Consider the following 21,898-nt stretch of genomic DNA (forward strand, 5'->3'; position numbering starts at 1 on the left):
TAGACAAAAAGAAAATTATATCAGTATAATTGTCCATCACTATTTATGCCTATGACTTGAAATCCATCTGTATCCCTTATAAGCAAGAGGTGGTGCCACTATGAAAAAAATTAATGATAAGGTTTTTGAATCTGTTTTCTTTTTGCATGATCCTACTGAAATAAATTTTCTCATGATCAGTAATTTCAATAGGTAACAATATGAATATTCAAGAGTGATTTAATTTTGAAATTGTTGCCTGAGTTGAAATTTCAGTCCATGATCTTTTACAGAGTTGGGTTCTTTGTTTACAGACAAGTACTGAACTACTCTATTAAAAGTTCATAAGGTATTGCTAGTCTAAAAGTAAACAGTCACATAGGAAGTAGTATTTATTAGATAAATACAGAGAAAAAATGTTATTCATTATATGAAGTCAGAACTGAGATTTTACATTAGTTAAGTTATATATCTGTATCTTTATTAGTCATTCAGAAAACCAATATTAACCATTGCACTTAGAAAGTGGCAGAAGTAAAACAGAGAGCTAGAGACTGGTCAATGTAATATTAGTTTTTGTTCACATATAAATACTGGTAATGTCATAGATTTACTGGTTTAAGGGCATTTTATGTAGGTGCAAATAAAAATACTAACAGCGATAATTCCCTAGGCTTTCATTTAATGAATGATATTGACACAGATTTTATAATAAGACCCTGTAAAGATGACATATCCTCAGTCTATAAGAAAGACGAAAATGACTACTATTTGAAATACACTAAAATGGGAATAAAATGAACATGTACCAATCTAACAATTATATATACATATATAAAGGGGAGGAAAGAATGGTGTTTTGTCAACATGTCGTTGACAATTTACAGAAAGTGAGAGAATGATCCTTCTCTCAAATTAAAAAAAAATAAACAGGAATCAGAAAGTAGTCTTGGTTCATCCGGAACTAAACTGCCCATTGTCTGAAGTCATCTGTTTATCCCAGAAGACTATATATAATCTGCTCTCCCAATTTGAAGTTCCCTATTGGAATAACCTTCCAGTTGTGTGGAATAATAAATTACCATATTCGTTGTCAACTTCTAACCTAAGCACTTCTCCCTGGAAATTTACTGCAATCTTAATTGTTAATAGTGCCTGGTATAAGAAGGCCTCTTTCCTAATGCCCAAGGATAGTAGAAATAAAACCCAGAAGGACAAAGAAGAGACCACTATGACAATGATGGTTGGAAATGACAACTCTGGATAAGAACTGAGTGCTGCAAGGAGGTAAACGGACAAATACAACCTTTCAGTAATTGTATTTGCAAACCATAAAATCCAAAAGCAGAGAGAGAGAGAGAGATAGAGAGGAGAGTAGGAGGAGGGGAGGGGAAAGGGAGTGGAGGAGAGGAGAGTGGAGGGGAGGAGAGGGGAAGGGAAAGGAAAGGGAGGGGTGAGGAGAGAAGAGAGGAGGAGAAGAGAAGTGACCCTCCTGATCTTTATTTCTACTATCTTTGAGTGGTAGTCTCCCACTGTGTTACTTTATATTCCACAAATGATTGCAGTCATTCTATGTCTGTCCCTCTCTTTCTGACTGATTTTACTTAGCATGATACTCTCCACGTCAATCCATTTATATGCAAACTTCATAGTTTCATAGTTTCTATCAGCTGCATAGTATTCCATTGTGTATATGTACCAAAGTTTCTGGAGCAATAGCACAGTGAGTAGGTGTTTGCCTTGCATGCAGGTGACCCAGGTTTGATTCCTCCCTCCCTCTTGGAGAGCCTGGCAAGCTACCAAGAGTGTATCACAATATCACTTGACCTCCTTTCAGCACTCAATTCTTGTCCAGAGTGATAATTTCCAACGATCATTGTCAGAGTGGTCTCTTCTCTATCCTAACTGCGCTCCCTTTCCCCCTTGGCAACTTTTCTATCATGGAACAGTCCTCCTGGTTCTTGTTTCTACTGTTTTCAGGTATTCACATATTATGTTCTGTTTTTATATCCGCAAACAAGTGAAATCATTGTATATTTGTCCCTCTTCCTCTGACTCACAAAATGAAGTTTTGTAATCAGGAGGATCTAAAGATTAAGGGTGTTGAAGATCTTTTATAATAACATAATTCCATAAAATAAATTTGTCTTTGGGCTACAAGATCATAGTCTCTTACTGAGGGTTTAGTCAACTTATAAAGAAGTACTATGACCACATTTTTGAACAAAGTGGAGTCCATTATATGCTTATCCAGTTAAAGTTAGAAATTGTTTCAGCTGCCATTGTGAAAGAAGTCTGGGACAAAAAGTACTTTTATACAGAAAATTATACCACAAAACAATAGCATAAATTCAGCAGCAGCGAAATAAAAAAAAGAGTATCAAAAAAGAACTTGATTGTGTCAAGATGCTAAACAAATGCAACTGAAGCAAAACTTGGCACCAAACTGAAAATAAATTGCCAAGTGGAGTTTACACACTGTGCTGTTAATACCCCATCTTGGACTTGACAATCAATGTGTAGGAAAGCACAACAGGTTCTATACCTAGATGAAGACTGGCATCCATGGTGATAATCAGTGTAAAGATGTATGTTTCTGAAACTGTGATGAAAACTGTGGAAATAAATAAATGTCACACAAATGAAAACATTCTGAAGTCATTTATTCAGAATACACCATAGAATGAGAGTTACCAGCATCACTCACTTTACTTTAACAGACGCTCATATGAAAAACTAGTAGTGAAACTACAGGACAAAAAAAGAGAAAAATTCAGATGCCCCGAGGGGGAGGTTGTAAGCATGAGAAGGCAGATGAACTATGAGTAGAGTTTCCAAGATGCTGGTCTAGGTACACATATTTGGCTTTTTGTGTTAGGTTCTAAGTAGTAGACATGAACACTAGGTTCATGTGATTAATGGCTAGGTATTGATTTGGATTCAAATGGAAGAATCTATGATTTGATTATTTCAATGGATGGAGACAGAGTTGTTTTGATGTTTTTTAATTGGTGATTAGTGTATTCAGACTTCCATGACACACTGTGCTTTTATAAGTCAGGCCATTCACTGATTGGTGATGTCCACAGTGCTCATTTCTTCTCCAATGAAGGCATGGATGAACTTAGAATTTCATTAGATGCATTTAGTCATCCAAATACAATGTTATTCAAGGAAACAGTTGCCACACATGAAATGTTGCAGTGATGAGTCTCTCAGGATTTGAAACAAGTTGTCTGGCTTTAGCCTACAGCATTTCTTCAGACTTGGGGGCTACTCCCTGCTCTGTGCTCACAGATATCTGCAAATAGTGTCTTGTTTGGTAGAGACTGTATTGGATTTCTGTCCCACAGTGAATAAACCACTATTGATACCCATTAATCAATTGGATTTGAGTCTGTTTCTTTGTGCAGTTGTCCAGTCTTACCCGATTTGCAGTTCTCATTTCCTTCAGTATCTGGTTATAATCCTCCAACTGCCTTGTCCAGCTTTTCTCTCTTCAATTTGATTTGAAGTCACTGAAAACTGAAAATAGAACTTCCCATATCTCAGAGACTGTAAAATTGCCTGATAGTTGCCCCTCCTTGCTAGGAGAATCTCAAGGGTCCAGGTCTCTTGGATAAGCTTTTGTTTGTACTACTAAGTAATTGAGTCAAGTTCTCACATCATGCATGCCCCTCTAAGAACTGTAACCCAGACACCAGGGAATATGACTGAGAGCATAGTGAAGCTGAAGGATCATGACTTTGCAGTTAAGATATTTTATCCACAGAGGACCTGAAACTCATTGTTCTAACTAACCATGGTATTCTATTCTGGCTCCCTGAATAACTGCTTTATATAAATATTTCTTCTTTTCATACATGCCTGATTTAGACATTGAAACAACTGAATGTTGTCAGTTCACCAAACGGATAGTCAACTGGCCCTTCAGGGACACTGCTGAGAAAATATTGCTCCCAAGGGATGCTTCTCTGATTCACCCCTTGTTGGAAATCTCCTTCTCCCTTGCATTGTTCAAGGACAGTCCAACTTTCAGAAAGACTGACCAAGATGATCAAAGATATTTAACCAATAGACTCTCAACCATATATATGTAGGCTTTATGCATTTCCACTTCTTTTCCCCAGTCTTAGACTCAGAATCCCAATACCATCTCTCTAACCACAAACTAACTTTTCTGCCTCAATATTTCTATAATTGCAACACTGTTGTGTAGTTCACTAAGTTTCAGAGCCCTTACCAAGCCCAGATTTAGGTACTGCATCTCTCTCCCATTTATAGCAGGTAGATAACCTGCTGTCACTAAATATAGATAGATGATAGATGATAGATAGATAGATAGATAGATAGATAGATAGATAGATAACTCCGAGAATGTTCATCCCTCACCTGAAAGTTTTCTATTCTAATTTTGAACATCTTCCTAGTACAATAGTTTCATTTATTTATAGCTTTCCTTATTCAAGTTAAGCTTTATTATTATTATTATTATTATTATTATTATTGCTTTTTGGGACACACCTGGTGATGCACAAGGGTTACTCCTGGCTCTGCACTCAGGAATTACTCCTGGCGGTGCTCAGGGGACCATATGGGATGCTGGGATTCGAATCCGGGTCAGCCTCGTGCAAGGCAAATGCCCTACCCGCTGTGCTATCGCTCCAGCCCCCAGCTTTCTTATTTTTATATGATAACAATAATAGAGTCATTTAAGATTGGACTTTATATGGTAAATTATAAAAAATTGTCAGAAGTTTAAACACTTCACATAATGAATGTGTTACTGATAAAGAATAATAGATTTTTTATCCAAAATGCAAATAAAGATTTATAAATAGATATATTTTTATATATTTAAATATACATATTTAAAAACAATAGAAAAATATTCTCTTATTTAAATGAAAAACTTTATAATTTTAAATAATTAAGGAAATAATAGTCAACATAAGTTACATATTATTCTAATAATAATAAATAGCTTTTCTAAATAATTGTCTAAAGAAAAATCTTCTATAAGTTACTATAAGAAAAAATAATTAAAGGAAACAAATTTTTTTTGGCTTTTTGGGTCACACCTGGTGATGCACAGGGCTTACTCCTGGCTCATGCACTCAGGAATTAACTCCTGGCGGTGCTCAGGGGACCATATGGGATGCTGGGAATTGAACCTCGGTCGGCCGCGTGCAAGGCAAACGCCCTACCTGCTGTGCTATCACTCCAGCCCCAGAAACCAATTTTTATAGAAAGAGTACTAATTCTAGTTTTGATCATATATGCTATATATATATATACAGATATAATATATGTGGATATAGCATTAGCCTTGTACATTAGCTAATGTTCTACCCACTGTACTATCACTCTGGCCCCTCCCCAGATTTTATTCTTATATTAACTTCCAAATGGTCTCTAAAAATTTATGAATTTGTTAATGCAGTAAATACTTGATGCTTTTTAATTATTTTATGTCAATAGCAGCATTTTATAAGCCCAGAATAATTTTACTGAGTTGTTCTTGGCCCCTTTACCTCTCCTGTCTTATAAAGTGCCATCACTGCTTCTGCTTCTCAGGATTTCTTGTATAATCATTTTCTTCCAATAAAATGTAACAGGGCTGGGGCAATAGTAGAGTAGGTAAGATGTTTGCCTTGCTTGCTGCCAACCTGGGCTCAATCACCAGAATTCCATATGGTTCCCAGAGCACCGCCATGGTTAATTCCTGAGTGTAGAACCAAAACTAATGCCTGAGCATAATCGAGTGTGACCCAAAAAGCCAAGAAAAAAAAGTGGGGCTGTCTTGCCCTTTTAAGAGAATGATCCTTGTATTTATCAGATGAATCGCTCCCTTTCAATGAGGCAGGTTGTGTATGTAAGGGTATGGCCTCTGCCTTATAGTTGCAGGAAGCAGTTACTTGACTCTCTCCTCTCCTTTCATCACCTTTCTTCCCTTCACTTCGTTTAACATTCGATGTTGGTATAAAAAACCAGAATCTCAGGGTTAGAGAGCTTTTCCTGTGTGACTATTTCATGTCCAGTGATTCCTTAGATATTTGAGTTTGTCTCCAACCACCCTAGAAGGTGTTCTTGTGCTCCTTTTCTTCCTTTCTTATTTTTTGGGTGGGTGGACTTGGGTTTGGGGCCACACGAGGTGGTCCTTAGTGCTTATTTCTGGTTCCGGGCTCAGGGGTCACTCCTGGTGGTTCTGAGGGACCATACTTGGTCCTAGGGATCAAACTGGGGTCAACCACATGCAAGGGAGGCGCATTACCATCCCCTGTATTATCGCTCCGGCTCCTAATCTTATCCTCTAAATTTATGCCTGAATCAGCAGAGAAAACATTTTTCCCACTGATACTGAGTGGCTTCTATTGATTTTCACATGTGACTTAGAGCACAGTTATTCTCTCGGGTGACAGAGACACAAGATATATAATGATGGCATCAGGGTCAAGAACCTAGCTCAGGTCAGGACCAGAGAGAGGACAGCTGGTAGGGTGTTTGCCTGCATGTGACCAACCTGGGCTGGATCCCTAGTACCCAGTAGGTCCTTAGCTTATTAGGAGTAATCCCTGAGTTTACAGCCATAAGTAATCCCTTTAGTACCAGGTGTGGTGCAAAAATAAAACAAAATGAAAGGAATGTAGCTTAGTGATCAGGCTCTAGATTTGCATGCACATCTGATTCCCTGATCCTGTAAAAGGAGGGGGTAAAAAGAGAGGGTATCTATGATTAACCAGTTCCTTTCAGTTAGAGTTATTAATGTTTCTAAGTGGATAATGATTTGTATGAGAAAACTAATTTATGTTCTATCTTGGATATAAGACAATAAAATATGTTGTGTTCCGGCATGCCTTCCGCCCAGAGATGAACCGGGAGGCGCGCCACGAGAAGCAAACCCTCCGCGCCTATTGACTGTGATCCTGAGGTCTCCTAACCCATTTTGGCACCAGAGCGGATTCTTGCAGCCATCCATTTTGACTGTGAACTGAGCTAAAATATTAGAAACCCAAAACCGCGTGGCCGCTATCGCGGCTGCGCGGACTTAAAGTCTTCACTCTTAGCAATGAAGAGAAATTATTAGATGATGCCTATTCAGCAGGCCTGATTATTGGGGAAAATTTCCAATCAATAATAGTGAGTTCTGTATGGAAATATGGAATGTACTCAAGATATATAGAGAATAATGGGAATATCATTAGCTACTTAGGTGGGGGGTGGGGTGGGAGGGGGTGTATTGGCGTTCTTGGTGGTGGAACGGGTGCACTGGTGAAGGGATGGTGGTTTAATCAGTATTTGACTGTGACTTAAACCTGAAAGCTTTGTATTTTTTTCTTTTTTTTACGGTGGTTCAATAAAATACTTCTTTAAAAAAAATACATCTGCAACTCAATCATAAGCATCTTGTAACTTTGTAATTCACAGCAATTCAATAAAATAATAAAAGTAAAAAAAACCCAAAAATCATAAACTTATTGGTTAGAAAATATATTTTTAAAATGTAAAGCCTGATAACATATGCAACAGGGATCCCAAATTTAAGATAGTACTGTAACAATCATTGTTTGCATATTCAAATATGGCTTTTATTTAAGAGAAAGATCAGGAGCACATACATTGAGACGTTTCACTGTTACAAATTTGGTGGAAATGTTTTAAGTAATAAAGAATGCCCCTGCTGGTAATGGGTGTGGTGTTGGAATTATAGGCATGGGAAAACATTAAAACTGTATCGTAAATCACAGAATCTCAATCAATTAAAAATGTTTTTAAAATTAAAAAAATATGTTGTGTTTACTTTCCTTTTCTGTTTTTGGTTTTGGGTCACACCCAGCCATGCTCAGGGCTTACTCCTGGCTCTGTGCTCAGAGATCACTCCTGCCATGGCTGGGAGACCATATGAGGTTCTAGGGATTGAACTTGGGTCAGCCACATATAAGGCAAGCACCTTACCCACTGTTCTATCTCTTCAGCCCCTGTTCGTTCTTTCAAGGTGTGTGATGAAGGTCTTCCCCAGTGAAGTGGAAGCATTCCCTATCTTTCTTATAGTTCATGCCTTGCTATTTCCACTATTATTGCAAATTTCATTTCTACTGTGCTTTTGAGGTGACCAATCTTAAGGGGAAATGTATTTATGCACATTATATATATATATATATATATACACACACATGTATATATATATATATATATATATATGCACACAAGGCTCAAGCTTTAACATGTTACTAATCTCTAATGGAAGGGCTTAATCACTCCTGGGTGAAACACAACAATCTTCACACACTTTCCTTTAATAAAGCTTTTTTAGATTATTTTTTGGGAATTATTCATAGCAAAAAATACAAAATAAATTATTTCAGCTCTACTATGCGGGCGGGGTTTGGGGTATGAGATGGAAACATCCTAAATATGGTGGTGGGAAAGTGCAATGATGGTTGGATTAGTTTTCAAATATTAAATGTAATCAAATATTGTGAACAACTTTATAAAAATAAAATAAATATTTTTTAAGAAAGAAAGTATAACTGTATACAAGTGAACTCAAGCAATGAGTTAAAGAGAAGCAATAAGTTAAAGAGTTGCAGCTGAGAAAATTTAGTGTGGGCATCAATGAATAGAAAATTACAAGAGAAATATTTTTCTTTTTTCTTTCGTTTTTCTTTGGGAACAAATTCTGGTGATGCTCATGGGACCATGTGTTGCCTAATCCACTTCATTTAACCATCTCTCCAACTCCACCAAGAGGAAATCAGAGGTTGGAAGATTATTGGTAATCTGTTTTAACAGAATAATTATACTAAAAGCGAGTCAATAACTTAAATATCTTAGGTAGGCAAAGAATAAAAACAAATTAATCAGCTATCAGGATAATCGAGTATTTATTAAGACACGGCTCAAAAAGCCATGTCTAGAGCCTCATCAAAATAAAATTTATGTGACATCTGCACTTGTGGAGGGGGGATTCCTCCGCCCCTCTCAGAGAGCCTGGCAAACTACCGAGTGTATCTTGCCCACACAGCAGAGCTTGGCAAGCTACCCGTGGTGTATTCAATATGCCAAAAACAGTAACAACAAGTCTCACAATGGAGATGTTACTGGTGCCCGCTCGAGCAAATTGATGAGCAACATGATGACAGTGATACAGTGATCTGCACTTGTGTGTTTATTACAGCACTATTTACAACAGCCAAAATCTAGGAAGAAAACCAAGTGCCTGAGAACAGATGACTGGTTAAAGAAATTTTGGTATATCTGTATCACTGTCATCCTGTTGCTCATTGATTTGCTTGAGCAGGCCCATAATGGCTCCATTCATCCTAGCCCTGAGATTTTAGCAGCCTCTATTTACTCATCCTTCCCAATGGTGCTGCATTAGAGGCTCTTCAGAGTCAGGGGGATGAGACCCATCATTGTTACTGTATTTGGCATATGAATACACCACAGGGAGCTTGCCAGGCTCTCCCCCACAATGAAATACTATGCAGCTGTTAGAAAAGATGAAGTCATGAAATTTGCATATAAGTGTATCAACATGGAGAGTATCATGTTAAGAAAATGAGTCAGATAGAGCGGGACAGACACGGGATGACTGTACCTATTTGTGGCATATAAGTTAACATAATAGGAGAATAACACCTAAGAATAGTAGAGATAAGGGCCAGCAGGATAGCCCCACAATTTAGAAGCCCATCTCATGTGCTGGGGGAAAACACAGGTGGAATGGAGAAGAGAACACTAAGCAAATGATGCTTAGAGGGAATCCCTTGGGAAGGTAGTTGTGTGCTGAAAGTAGACTATGAACCAAATATGATGGCCACTTAGTACCTGTATTGAAGATCATAACACGCAAAAGGAGAGAGAGAGAGTAAGAGGGAATGTGTCTGTCATAAAGGCAGTGGGTGGGAAGGGGTGGGGACGGCGGGAGGGACACTGGGAACTTTGGTGGTAGAAAGTGGGCACTGGTGGAAGGATGGGTACTTGAACATTGTTTGATTGAAATGTAACCATGAAAATTTGTAAGTCTGTAACTATATCTCATAGCGATTCATTAAAATTTAAAGAATCATAAAAAATTTAAAAAAGAAAATTTATGGGAGTCTTCCTACATTTTAGTCAAGGAGGAAGTTTTATTATATACTTCTAAACTATATTCAGAGTTTAAATTTTATATCTGCGAATTTTAGGAATATTTACTTGCATAACACTTTTTTAGACCTAAATTTATCAGGATAGGAATCTTTAAAAGTAATTTATAACCTAATGTAGCAATACCATCTGGAGGCAGGAAATACACTACAAACCCCCAAGTACATAAACATGCATACAGTAGCAAAGATAGAGCTAAAATTCCTATAGACCAAGCCTAAATCCAGAAATATAAAACTCACCTTTTCAAAAAGTAAATTTATCTGTATTAACTGAGACACAGATTTACAAAACGGTTCATCATGATTGAATGTGTACAGTTTTCCAACATCAAACCCATCAACAGAATACTTGCCTCCTGCTCTGTAAGTTCTCCAAGGCCCCTCTCTTTAAAATCCTTTGCTAGTCTCTGTGGTGTGAGATGGTATCTCATTGTTGTTTTGATCTGTATCTCCCTGATGATTAGTGACGTTGAGCATTTTCTCATGTGCCTCTCAGCCATTCGGATTACATAGCCACAATCTGGAAAAAACCAGAGTGCCCAAAATCAGATGACTGGTTAAAGAAACTCTGGTACATCTACACAACAGAATACTATGTAGCTGTTAGAAAACATGAAGTCATGAAATTTGCATATAAGTGGATCAACATGGAAAGTATCATGTTGAGTGAAATGAGTCAGAAAGAAAGAGACAGACATAGGAAGATTGCACTCATATGTGGAATATAATGTAGCTGAGAGGTACAATCTAGCAATGATGCAACTTCTGGCAGAAATTTCTTTGGATTTAGTTACTAAAATACAGAAATCCAAAACCTCGTGGCTGCTATTGTAGCCACACGACCTCATATCTCTTCATTCTCAGCAATGGAAAACAAATTATCAAATGCTTCCTTCCAGCAGGTCTGACTTTGGCCGGGGGGAGGGGGGGACTCCAAACAATAATAGTGAGTTTTTTGTTTAAATATTGAATGTAATCGAAGTAAAGAGAAAGTAAAGTGAAATTTATCAGCTACACAGGCTGGGTGGGGGGTGGGGGGGAGGTTTACTGTGGTTCTTGGTGGTGGAATATGTGCACTGGTGAAGGGATGGGTGTTTGAGTAACTGAGATGGGTAACTGAGACTTAAGCCTGAAAGCTTTGTAACTTTCCACATGGTGATACAATAAAAATTTTAAAAACTAAATAAATAAAATAAAATAAAATCCTTTGCCTCCACCCCTGCAAACTCAGTCCTATAAACAAATTCTCCCATTCTATTGTTGTCTTTAGGCCATTGTTGCTACTTTACTGTGTGTCTTTAATTCCCACCCATGAGAGAGATCATTCTTATGATTCTCATTCAGCATTCTCATTTCTGCTGATTGACTTCGCACAGCACTATGTCCTATCCATATCATGATCTATATCAGTCATCCATATCATGACAAATAGCATGACTTTGTCTTTTCTTGGAACTGCGCAGACTTCCGTTGTGCATATATAACACAACTTGCTCTACTCATCCAGAGTTGAGTATCTAAGCTGTTTTTGTCTTGGCTCTTTGTATTAAGGGCTACAATGAACATAGGAGTGCATATATTTTTTTGAATTAATGTTTCTGCCTTGGTAGATGCTAAGAACGGGTATCACTGGGTCAGTTGGGAGTTCTATTCCTATTTTTTGAGGGATCATATTACTTTCCAAAGAATTGAACCAGATGGCATTTCTACTAAGCAATGAATGAGAGTTCCTTTCTCGCCACAATCTTGTCAACACTGTTTCCTGACATTTTGGTATATTATCATTTGTGTCAGATAATATCCAATTGTTTTGATTTGCATTTCCTTTATCATAAGTAACATTGATCATTTTCTCATATGATTATTGGCCATCTATATGTCTTCTTCAAGGAAGAATGTCATCTTTTCTCTTTTTTTTTGGATGGGATTGTTAGATTGTTTTTGTTAACGAGCTTAATGAGTATTTTATAGATCTTGGACAATAGCCCTTTCTCTAGTGTATTGTGTGAAAATACATTCTCTCATTCAATAGAGTGTCTTTTTACTGTAACTTTAGTTTCTTTTCCTATGAAGATTTTTTTAAATTTTATGCAGTCCCATTTATTTTTATTTTTTGTTGTCTTTGCCACTGTGGTCATCTTATTGAAGACACCTGTGAGGCCAATTTTCTGGAAAATTCTGTGTATGTTTTATTCAATGCATTTTATAAATTTTGGTCTATTTTTAGGGTCTTTAATCCACTTCATGTTTACTTCCATGAGTGGTGTAAAATACGGTTCCAATGTCACTTATTAATATGTAACTATCCAGTTTTCCCAATATTTTAAAGATACTTTCTTTGCTCTACTTTATGTACACAACTTCTTTGTTATAGATTAACTGTCTAAAACTAACATTTTTATGGTAAAAAAGGGATTCTTTTCTTCAAGTGGGTACAAACTCAATTGATTCAAACTCCAAAAAGGAGATTATAGACCAAAACTTAGTAATAAATTTAATTTTCTGTAATCTTTCAACAAGATACCTACAAAACATTTAGTTTATTAAAAAAAGATTACCAAATGGTTGTAAGATACAATAGAACAACAACAAAAAAAACCTGACACTAGCTATAAGTTAAATAATCAGAAAAGATTCAACACTTAATTCTTACCTTTTTACCAACAGTCAAGAGTTGATAGCAAATAAATATGTGACCAGAATCAGAACTCATCTTTTGATCCCTGGGTTGATAGTCAAGAATAAAGCCCATAAGGCTAAACATAGTCATGCTAATCTTCAGATTCAGACAAGAATATGAAGATAAGTTCTTATTCCAAGTCATGACTTTGAATTGTCAAACAAAAACCACACAAGATAAGGGACTAGCATTATCGAGGCTCTATCTATAGTATAGCTCTAAATCACAAATTTCAAAACTAATTTCAGCTTTTATTGAAGGGTGTGAACATAAACATCTGCTTTGCCTTATGAGCAGATTCACGCCATAGTGGAACATCCACGTGGGTTTGACAGATGAAAGAAAATGAATTGTAGGAAAGGCTGAAACACTCAATGAGCTGCTGAGCCAAGTTGGTTCTCCAGCAATCCATGGTCCTTCGAGCACTGCTTGGATCCCAGCCCCAAATAACAATGCTCTTATGACAAGAAGTTTCAAACAGAAGTGACCGCCAATGACAAGAACAGGGACAGGAATAAATCCATTAGTTACCCCAGAAGCCAGACTAAACAATGTGGCCTTTCTTAGCACATTAGCTCTTCTGCATGGATCATGCTTACTTTCCAGGAACTCACACATCATTACATTTAGCCCCAATTCCTCCCCTTGACAATAATCTCTATCCACATCTATCTGCTTCCAATGATGTTGGCTCAATTGCTATCTCACCTTTTCCCCTTTAAGACTACCCCACTCTCCTAAATCATCTTTCCAATCTGTGTCTTAGTGATTCTGCTTCATGGAGCAAAGTTAAATAAAAAGGAAAATCTCTTTGTTACTAATCTGTCAAAAAGTTTCCTTTTCCTTATTATTTTTCAAAAATATTTTTTGCCTCGTACATTGCATAATATTCACCACTCCCAATTCTGGCTCACCTTCCTCTCACCAGCTCTTTGGTGAGTGAGTTTGATCTCTAGCACTATGGGGTCCTCTGAGATCTGCTTGGATCCCACCCGCAAATAACAAAACTTTTATGTCAAAAAAGCTTCAAACAAAAGTGACTACCGATACTGAACCATTGTGGTTTCCCCACACTCCATGTCTAGATTCTTGTTTTCCCTCCTCTTATTCTCTCTCCCTGTTTAGTGACATTATAATTGTATTACTCATGAAGTTTAGGGTATACCAGTTCTGTGTTCATTTTTGACCCACTTGCCCTCCCAACTTTTTGTGTCTAAATGGGCATACAGAACTGGGCTTTATTTCTTTTTGTCAACCATAGGAATATACCTGGACTTTTAAGAATGATGGGAAACATTTCCCCAAATCAAATCCACACTTAAACCTATCTTGAAACTACCCTGTGCCCTGGGCATAAATAAGGCTTAATAAATACTTGCAAACTAGCTATCATTTTAGAACGGAACATGATTTCCTTTATCTGTGACTTGCTTTTCTTTTCCCTAAATAGTTCTGTTCACAATATCTCACATGATTATTCTGATCATTGTCAAGAGAAATAAAAAATAAATTTTATCTTAATTAGCTACATTTACAAATATAAGTTGAAAGGATGAATATTTTTTTTTAAATAACGTTGTAACTCAGGACGGGAGCTATAGCACAGCAGATAGGGCCTTTGCACGTGGCCAACCCGGGTTCTATTCCTCCATCCCTCTTGGAGAGCCAGGCAAGCTACCGAGAGTATCCTGCCCGCACGGCAAAGCCTGGCAAGCTACCTGTGGCGTATTCAACATGCCAAAAACAGTAACAAGTCTCACAATGGAGACATTACTGGTACCCACTCGAGCAAATCGATGAAAAATGGGATGACAGTGCTACAGTGCTACAGTTGTAACTCGATGGAGAGCATTCGTGAGGCCTGGAAGTTCTGAATTTTAAGCCATATGAAACAAAGATGGGGAATAGGTGTGTGGAGAATAGGGAAACCCAAGAGAGAAGTCAAAACAAAAAGTCCTCAATGTGAAAGACTACTTCTCAGCCTCTAGGAGATAGTATAGAGTATGCCTCAGAAAAGATAGTGTACTTAATTAACTTTTCATTTTCCATCATATAGCCCACCCACCTAACACCAGGTCATTTTACCTCTCTAGAGTGTTGGATAAAAAGCCATATGTTACTGTGGCATGAGGCAGTTCCTGAGTAGGAGGCCAAGGTAAGGAGGAGGGGAAGAACTTTGATTTACACTTTGGAAAGTCAAGTTCTAAACTGCCAGATGCCTTCATAGAACATAGACTCTGAACATGGGAAGTTTCATCTTCAAAATACTGTCTCAGGTGATACAAAGGCAATATAAAATTATTAATTTCTTTAGCCCATTAAACTTCTTCAATGAGCCATTCAGTAACGTAATTTCTAAACTCATTCTCTGGATGTTCATTCATTCCTTTTAAACCTAAATGAAATTAGTTTCTTCAAATGAATAAAACATATGCATTATCTCCTTTTTAAACCTTTATTCAATTCACTGCCATGGATATGAGATAAATATTACATATTTCCTGTATTTGGAAGCTGGAATATGGAATAGGTCTACATCTAATATAATAGCACACCTAATACTTATAATTTAATATGAAAGTCATTGTTTTATGGCTTCTTATTTTGGTTTATTTGGGGGGCCACACCTGGCAGTGCTCAGGGATGACTCCTGGCAGTACTCAGGGGGCCATATGGGGTGCTGGGGAACAAATCCAGGTCAGCCACATGCAAGACACCAGCCCTGCTGTCTGCACTATTGTTCTATTGCTGTGGACAGCATTGCTTTATACCTGCTTATTTCACATTCATGGTTACTTGGACTCCAATGAAATTATATTAATATGTCAGATGAATTTGAAAGCAGGTCATCTGGCTCCAGAATCCATGCTTCTTATGCTATACCCAAAATTGTTGCTTGCTTTTCCTCAAAATCTAGGTTGTTTCAGAGTGGATCTAACATGTATTTAATATCTTTCTTCCTTTATCCTCACTCTTTTAAATTACTTATTTACTCTATGACCTGTGTTCAGTTTGTATATCTGGGATCTCATTCTCCACCAAAAAATAGAACCTCTGACATATTCCTTGAAGTCCCTTCATGCGTCATTCATGTGGTTCCTAGAAAATGTTTTCATAATTTTCTGTAGTTTTTTTTTTGTCCTCTCTAACTCCTTTACTACTATGCTCTTCAACTTAGCTCAGAAAATTCAGTCTGATCTTCTCCGAATAGGTTTCCTATTCTGGCAGTTCATTGAATTTTTAAAATTTATTTCTATTAGCACATTTCTGCTAATTTACATTAAATTGTTTTTTTGTGGTGTATGGAGCTTCTGATTCAATGCAAGGGTCCCAGGACTCACTTCCTGTAATACTGCAAAGAGGACTGAATGGTTCAAAGTCAGGGCCTGTGTAATGCTGTTGATCAAGTCTAGTGATGATTAGAGATTGTCAGGGACATACCAGTCTAGACTGTACTTATAGTCAATTATGTATTTTCAGATAAGAAGAACCGTTAAATATTAAAGATATACTACCTATCTACTATAGCTATGTTGCCATTTCACATAGAAATGTTGATTGGAGGAAGGTCAAATGTGAGTCTGTATTAAGTTGTCTTCTAGGACCTTTTCTTTAAACTTCTACTGCATTTGACCTTCTAAAATATACAAAAGCAACTTCCAAAATAGTAAAGATGTTAAAAATCATTTAATATCCTTCCAACACTTATAGGAACAATGGAAAGAGAACTTTTAGGGTTCTTTGCTTTGGTTTGTATTTTGATTTGGGGGCTACATTTGATGGTGCTCAGGGATGACTCCTACCTCTGCATTGAGAGATCACTCCTGGAGGTGCTCAAAAGGTTATATGCTATTCCAGGGAGCAAACTAAGGTCAGCCAGGTGGAAAACAATGAACTATCTTCCCAGCCCAAACTTATGGTTTTTCAATGAGAAGGAATAGGCTTCCCCTATAATTCTGGATTCTATAATACTTGGATTCTATATAACTTGGAGGACTTTTTTTCTTGGTCCAGAAATCTCATATGTTTTGTATAATCAATTTTTGGCTTATTTTTGCTAGAGCAAATGTCTTAAGTTTACGTGGTTGTACAGTTTTTGAAGCCTTAAGTCCTAGCACTAGTCTTGTTTCCTCTGGAAATCACAAACATACATAAGTATCCTGCCCGCATGGCAGAGCCTGGCAAGCTCCCTGTGGCACATTCAATATGCCAAAAACAGTAACAACAAATCTCACAATGGAGATGTTACTGGTGCCCCTCGAGCAAATCGATGAACAACGGGACAGGATGACAGTGCTCAATAAATCAAGTGGCCATCAGCTGTCTCCCGGGGTGGTTTCTCTGAGCACCAGTCATTCTGCACTTCTCATCTGCCTGGACCCAGTGTGCAATGTGTCTGGGGACCCTGGGGAAAAACTGTTCCCCATCATATCTCACCTTCCATACGCTTCTGTTTTCAAAGGTCTTATCAACCCATTTCTCAGAGACATCTCATTAATATGCCACTTCTTTCAAAGCCAATCTGCTAGCTAAAGATTCCGTTGAAGAGTGAGAAGGGGAGAGTTAATAAGCATACAAGTTAGCATTGAAACTTGCAGCTTTACTTAGCAGAAGGGAGCCACATTGAATTTACCCATACTAACAAAAGGCTCCCTTTATAACCTCATTTCCTTTTCAATGCTATTTCTTCTGGCTGACTGAAGCTGAGGAACCAAATTTTCTTGGGGGAAAGCTCAGGTATAATTGAGACTATTTCTCTCAGTGGACAACTGAGCTTTTTTTTTTTTTCCATAGAACTCGCAAAGTGAAAAATGGTTATCATCCAAGTAAGTTCAGGGAAAAAAAAAAGACACACTTAGATCTTAACAGATGAGATCTAATGAGAAGCAAAACCTAGAATTGCTTAAGAAATTGCAGGAAAACGAAAGAAAATGGATATAGGACCCATCACCTAACGATAGCACAGAGATAGGGCATTTGCCTTGCACGCAGCCAACCCGGGTTCGATTCCTCTGTTCCTCTCAGAGAGCCTGGCAAGCTACCCAGAGTATCCCGCCCGCGCAGCAGAGCCTAGCAAGCTACCCGTGGCATATATGATATGCCAAAACCAGTAATAACAAGTCTCACAATTAGAGATGTTACTGGTGCCCGCTCGAGCAAATCAATGGGCAATGGGATGACAGTGATACAGTGATACACAATCAAATATTAGAAGTAATAAAATGCATTTGCTATTTGAACCTATACACATCCATATACTCACATACCTACCCAGGTGTCCAGTCACTCAGGATGAAGCACAGATGAACAAGGTCAGAATAACTTAGAGAGCTTAGGCCCTAAAATGACTTCCATATATAATACAGTGCTATCCTGTTTTTAATTAAAACCTCTGAAAAAGACCTATTGTCGACAATGTCACCACCCAAAGTCATATTTATGTTGTTAATTATTCAGGTTACAGTGAATAAGAAACAATGCCCAGGCCTCCCATAAAATTTCCAAAAATTAAACCAGGGAAATGGGCAATAAATGTCATTTGAAATGGTACTGATGCGACTTAATTGCTAGGAAACTCTAAAATAATAGGGCATGAGGTGCTTCAACAATGTCTAATTAGTAACAATATGGACATTTTCTTGGTGGCGGAAATGGCAATTACACAGTGCAAACACTTAGCAGTCATCATCAAAGACCTTTTGCCAATATGAGCAAATTAATCTTCCCTGCAAGATTCTGGAGGAGACACATAAACTCTCAGGAGAGGGAGAAACAGAGGCTTGGACACGAAATGGAAAATCATCCTCTCACTTAGCATCTCTAAGGTATGTTTGATCTCTGAACCTGTGAGAACCCAGAGGAAATTATTCAGGCGAGGAAAGAACAATTTCCTTTTGTTTTTACTTAGGGCCACACCCAAGGGTGCTCAAGGGTTACCCCTGGCTCTACTCTCAGAAATCACACCGGGTGGGCTCAGAAATGGCAAGAGTTAAACCCAGGTTCGCAGTGCAAGGCAAGTGCCTTACCAGCCTGACTATTGCTCTAGCTTGAATGATTTACTTTCTCAGCAACAGCACAGCAGGTAGGGCATTTGCCTTGCACGTGGCCAACCCGGGTTCAATTCCTCTGGCCTCGGAAATCCCGGCAAGCTACAGAGAGTACCTCTCCTGCACAGCAGAGCCTGGCAAGTTCTCCATGGCATATTCATATGCCAAAAACAGTAACAACAAGTCTCACAATGGAGACATTACTGGTTCCCGCTTGAGCAAATCGATGAGGAATGGGATGACAGTGATACCATGATACAGTAAATGAGTGAATCACCCAGGTAGTGTTTAAGGTAAGTATGGTGAAATTCTTGGCTTCATTCTGTTTGTCAAAGAGGACCCTCCACACTGAATCACTGTTTTATAGTAAGTCATACACATGCACACCTGAATTACAGATGTGTATGCATTTATCAGCCCAGTTTCTGCTAAACTAAATGGATTGGAGTAGAGTGTGATTTTTTCCAACAGTCATACGTATTTTCTGAAAATACATTCCACAACTTTGGCTTCAGCCAAATTATGAGGTCTAAAATTATTTTTGGAGTATGATTTATTATCATTAGGTAAAAACATTAAAAAGGGAATGGATTGTATCTTGTATGCACTAATTTAATCAAGATTAAATATTTACAGTAAATGAAAATAGAAGATGCATGTAAAGGGAACAGAAAGAGGAAAAAAAAGGGAGGAAAAGGAAGACAAGATGGGAAGGAGCTACAATATATATCAAGCGTGAAGCAGTGCCTTATATAAATTGTTTTTTGTAGGATAACATTGATTTGTCCTTTCTCCCTTGCTGCAGGGAGTTTAGAATTATTGGGTTACACCCATCACAGTGCTTCTGAGGCACTCCCATTTCTCTGTGTTTAACTTATCCTCTATGCTCTCTTCCCATCTTTGTTAATCACCTATATCCCTAAATCAGACCCTATGACTTGTAAGGTCAGATTTTTCTAAGGACTCTGAATTTTGCGTTTGTAAGTGGAATATTGCTCTTCTCTTTTCCTTATATCCTTTGCATGGTTTACTTTAGAGCAATGTCCTTTTTTGTATAGACACAAGAAGATAGTTAATGCCATGCTTTTGTAACTTGGCAGTTAATTGACTCCAAATATATTTACTCCTGGGCATCTCTCATATCAACTCGACTTAAGCCTCAGTTGCCCTTAGTTCCTAGCATTGCAAGAAGCAGGGTCCTGATGAAGAGACTGGATGGACCCAGGGCAACCTGTGAGCTACCCTGGCATCAGGACAGGACAGGGGCTGGAGTGATAGCACAACAGGTAGGGCATTCATTTCCCAGCATCCCATATAGTCCCCTGAGTACCATCAGAAGTAATTCCTGAGTACAGAGCCAGGAGTGCAGGGCCCTGAGTATCACTGGATGCGACCCAAAAAGAAAAAAAAAAAAGGGACAGGCCAAGCACCATAATACTTAACTATACGTTAGTAATACGATCATGGACAAATTCTATTATGATGCAAAAGGAAGTGACTGGACAAGGACCCTGCTAGGGTTAGGAAGGACTAATCTGGCCTGAGGACTGTAGTCTGGGATCTATAAGGAGACAACCCCAGGAAAGCCACATTATAAGATTAATATATCTCTTATTGTGTCCATACAAAAGGACTAGAAAGATTATTAAGAAGTAAGTAAATCTAAGATGATTGTTTATGGACTAAGGAAAGGAGAAGTATGTCCTTAGGTGAAATTCAGCCCTTGAGCAGCCCTCCTAGCAGGAGATCTTTGTCTCAGAAGAGCTTTACATATGTTGGTCATGCTATCTAATCTAGGTGTAGTTACTACACCCAAGGCTTAACTCCACTGAGGCTGTAAGACTGGGCAAGGAGAGATGAGCATGGGGGACAGGAGGAATACAGGAGTGGTTGAGAGTGGAAGGAGGCAGTGGGAGACAAGACTGAAATAAACTGCAACTGATCACCAACTAGCCTGGTAGCCCTGTTCCGTCCTTCATGCATCTGTTGGCAGTGGTGGCAGTCCTGGGTGGGGAAGTAGCTCATGGCCACCAAACCCATGTGGTGGGAGAGAGCACTGCACCACTTATTTATTTTTTGAACACACAGTTCTTTACTTTTATAGCAACACAGTGAAGTGGATACAATTTACACCCCCACAATATAGGCAATTATCCTAAGCTTAAGTGACCTTCACATCCCCTCACTAATAAAATAGTGAATAAGCTCTGAATCCATATCTCTCTCTTTGACGCTAAATTTTAGGGTTTTCCTCAACACTGCTTATGATAAGTTGGTGGTGGAGGTGAGGGGAGTTGTTTTATTTTTTTATTTTTGCTACTTTATAAGTTTCCTCTAAACTTTTAGCTAATAATGGCCCATAGGTAAACATAAAGTTCATTTCAAAATGTTTCTTTCCTAAAAAAGTATTTGATGAGTTGAGATACAAATCCAGGTCAAACCAAATATAGTTTTCTTTGAGTAACACGTGCACTTCATGGAAAAGGGTCCATTGCTTTTCTCTTCATTGTCCAAAAGAGAAAAGACAGCACATTGAAACAATAAACTTAATAGCATGATAAACATAGATTCCAAAATCATCTGTTCTATTTCTTCCTTGTAAATTAGATACAATAATAATATCCACATTATGAGGTTACTAAGAGGACTAAATGAGCATGTGCTTAGTGGCTGGCATATTGGCAGCATTCAGTAATTGGTACTTTGTTTTAAAACCTGCACTGACTCATTAATTGATCTTGATCATTTCATCAGGCAATGCATAGTTCACTCCTGAGCTGTTACTACCTTTGGAGTCGCACAACCTGAATCTGGGTTCTGCGGTGTCTTATAGTTCTGTATATAATCTTGAGAAATTTGCTTAGCCTCTGTTTTCTTATAATAAAAGGAGACTCATGATTATATCTGTTTGATCCTACAAATAGGGTTGTTGTAAGGGTCAAATAATGTAATGCATGTGAACTATTAATGCAGCACTGGACCAATAATGAGAGTTTTATAAATTTTAGTTATTAGAATATTTCAGCTAGACACATGGA

This window comes from Sorex araneus, chromosome 2 (genome assembly GCF_027595985.1).
Source record: "Sorex araneus isolate mSorAra2 chromosome 2, mSorAra2.pri, whole genome shotgun sequence".
Classification (NCBI taxonomy): Eukaryota; Metazoa; Chordata; class Mammalia; order Eulipotyphla; family Soricidae; genus Sorex; species Sorex araneus.